Source organism: Carettochelys insculpta, chromosome 2, assembly GCF_033958435.1.
Source record: "Carettochelys insculpta isolate YL-2023 chromosome 2, ASM3395843v1, whole genome shotgun sequence".
Classification (NCBI taxonomy): domain Eukaryota; kingdom Metazoa; phylum Chordata; order Testudines; family Carettochelyidae; genus Carettochelys; species Carettochelys insculpta.
In genome coordinates this window covers 48,528,743-48,532,197 of record NC_134138.1, presented here as the reverse complement: position 1 = coordinate 48,532,197, position 3,455 = coordinate 48,528,743, and the positions used below count along the sequence as shown (strand labels likewise).

Below are 3,455 nucleotides of genomic sequence, written 5' to 3'. Positions count from 1 at the left end.
AAAAAGAAAAAAAAAAGAATTTGGGCTTCAAATGAAAAGGTAATGAGTAGAAACACAATTCTAGTCATACCAGAGATTCATTTGTTTTTCATTTAAACACACAAAAAATGAGTAGCGAGAAAACCCTTTTTGTTCAAAAGGGTGTAATGCGTGATCGTTCTGAGAAGTGTCTTGTTTCATATCACTGCAGCTGATCACTGCTATCATTATATATCTCATCACACCTGCGTTCATATGACTACAGCACAAAAGGCTTCTACACTTGTTGCACCTCAGCATGTGTGCCAGTAAAAGCTCCAGGTAGCACGCTTTATTATTACATACTGTAGGCTTGCTTTGTCCTTCACTGAAATGACTGTGGTGATGACCTCAGGGATGTCCTGCTGTCTACAGAGATCTGACAACTGAAAAGCATAGAAAATGAAAGCTCGTATCTGCCAGACAGCATTAGATACACAGATTTTCTGTATATGTGCCTGGGTTGATCTGTTTGCAGTATGTGTTGTATTCCAGTTGCCTGACTTCTAGAAAATTGCTGTACTGGAGTGTAAGGCAGACACTTTCGCCTTACTGCTTCCTTTTCTTCTTCTTAAGGTTTTATATCTTAAGAAAAAGCATGTTGCCATTGCAAGCAGTTTAGCTAATGTGCTCAAGTATGATTTTGCAGATGTATCCATTTCGGATTCTATGCAAGGTGTCCCTTTATCATTTTGATATAAAAAATACATGCAATATTTTAAATCTGCATACCTTAAATATCTTGCATATCTTAAATCTGCAAATATATTTAATTACAATGGAAGAGGAAAGGAAAATCCCTGGGTTTATTCTTTATAAATCTATAAGGGATTTGATTAAATTATTTTTATTCATACTCCCAGAAGTAAGCACCTTTTTATCAAATTTATGCTTAAGGCAGATGCAATCACATGAAGATTACTAACCTTTTGTTACGTGAAACTGGAGATAAAGATGACCAGCAAAGTGGCAGATGTTGGATTCTGCAAACCAAATTATTTCCAGTTAGTTCATTATCTGTCTAAACAGAAAATTGAAAAAGCTCACTTGGCACCTGTAAGTTTATGCATTTTCATATTTCTTGTTTGAATGGCATTAATATCCTTGGGTCAGACTCACTTGGGAGCCCTGGTGAGATACTGAGGGAGGAATGTAACCCACTGATGGAACACAGTGCTCCAACCAGGTATTTTAATAAGTGGAGGTTAGAAGTTTAATCTACCTTTTGTCTTTGAAAGATAAAGAGGAAAACCAAAGGTTGACATAGTTAGTTCCTGTAAACATCAAAGATGAATGATTCTTTAAAATGTGGCTATGATGTTGGTGCTTTTAAATATATTTGGGATTTTAAAACTACCACTAATGTTATCAGAGCCAACTTAACTGTTCTGGCAGCCCAGGACTCTAAGATCTTGTGGGGCCCCTAGGCTCCGGGTTGGGGCCAAATGAGGGGTACAGCGTGCAAGAGGAGGTGGAAGGTTGAGGTGTGTGAGGGGGTGAGGGCTCTGGCTGGGGGTATAGCTGAGGGTGAGGTGTCTGGGTCTAGGATGGGCTCCAGGCTGGAGCTAAGCAGGTCGCAGTGTGGGAGGCAGGGTGTGGGAGGTAGGGTGAAGGATGTGGGAGGGAGTTAGGGTTTGGGAGGGGTTTCAGGGCAGGACACTGCGGGGCGTGGGATCTGGGTGAGATCTAGTGTGTGGGAAGGGCCTCAGGGCTTCACTGATTTAAAATCTGATTATTCTGTGATAGTCAAAGCTGAAATTGAAACTATAAAAGGGGCCCTCTCACCCCACAACCCCCCCAGTGTGCAATTGTCTGTCTATCTTACGCTAGCTGGCACCCCGCATGTGTCAGTTTTAACTCATTCCCATGACCTTTGCAGCTCACCAACTTCTACAGCAGTGCAAAAAGCACTTCAGAAAATAGTTACGTTTGTATTATATCTTAATTATAAGTCTTGAATGAATCATCTTACCAAAACCATAAAGCTGCAGAACATTTGACTTACTTGACTTAAACCCTTGTACTCAGAGTGGAATGTAGGTCATCTACAAGTTTCCTCCATTTCACTCTGACAAAACTAGCTGACTCCAGGAGTACCCCAGTTGCTGTCCTTCAATCTCAGTAGATCATCTCCACGTTGTCTGAGGTCTTCCTCTTTTGCTTTATCCTTGTGGGCTCCATGTGAGAGTTTGACGGACTATGCTGGATGACGGTTTTGTGAGAGTGTGGCCTAGCCATCCCGATGTTCTTCTTGATTTGAACATGAAGTGGTTCTCGTCCTGATCTGTTCCAAAACTCCTCATCTGTGACAAAGTCTTGCCATTTGATGCAAAGAATGTACCTCAGGCTAGCGGGGGTCACGTGTACAGTGGATCAGCCAGTACAGGATAAGGAGAGACGTATGCAAACAAATCCAAGTGAGAAGCTCAGTAGATGGAGGGAACACTTTGAAGAGCTACTGAACCACCCAGCCCTTGTTGAACCTCTTGAATTACCACCTGCACATATATCACTGCTAATTAACAGCAACAGACCTACAAAAGAAGAAATCAGGAAAGCCATTGCAGACCACTAAACTCAAGTAAGTTCAGGAAATAAAAGTCTTTCAGAGGTGCACAAATTAGTGTGAAGGAGGGGCCAAAAGCTTTTAATGTTTTATTAATTTATTATTTGTATTATTATTATTATTCTTTTAGTTCAGTAGCACTGCCAGGCCTTTGTCAGGACAAGCACCTCATTGTGTTAGACACTGTACAAGCACACTGAAAGAAAGAGTCCCTGCTCTGAAGTTTATAATCTAAGTAAACAAGACAAAAGACAAACAGAACAATGCACTAACATCTTTTTTTTCCAGATGAAAAACTGAAGTATAGAGAGATTAAGTTTCAGGTGCAAAGTCATCCAGGTAGAGCCAGTAATTGAACCCTATCTCCCACTTCCTCTTTCAACACCAGTCACTTTCATCTTTTGCCTTACTTTCCCCCATCTGAAAACAGGAAGAATGATAGTGTTTATCTTTGTAAAACATTTCAGATCTAGTGATCAAACATGCTGTACAAGGGCTAGCTGGTATGAAGCTGATTATGCACAAAAAAAAAAAAAAGAGAAAAGAGACAGCAAGTACAACAAAAAAACTCAGCTGAATAGACAAGGATGCTGACACTATTTCATTACCTGGCCAATATAATCTCAAGATGGATCTCAGGCTTGAGGTATATTAGTCATATTACTGAACGGGTACCTCACTATCCCTCCTACCGAAAATTTTCTGTCAATAGACTTTGGTTTTTGTCTTTGGCTTCTTTAGCAAAGATAACACAATGTATCTGTATCAGAAAGGTAGCCGTGTTAGTCTGTATCTTCGAGAACAACAAGAAGTCCTGTGGCGCCTTATAGACTAACAGATATTTTGGAGCATAAGCTTTCGTGGGCAAAGA

The 3,455-nt window shown here is 40.5% G+C and overlaps 1 long non-coding RNA gene across 1 annotated transcript; it reads right to left on the bottom strand.

Annotated features, from left to right (window-relative positions):
* Positions 1–324: 324 nt before the first annotated feature.
* LOC142008498 (uncharacterized) lies at positions 325–2,430 on the bottom strand. Its single transcript, XR_012644165.1, has 3 exons — positions 2,024–2,430; positions 945–1,001; positions 325–404 (listed from the first exon to the last, which is right to left on the bottom strand). It is a non-coding gene; the product is annotated as an uncharacterized LOC142008498 (long non-coding RNA).
* Positions 2,431–3,455: the final 1,025 nt, after the last annotated feature.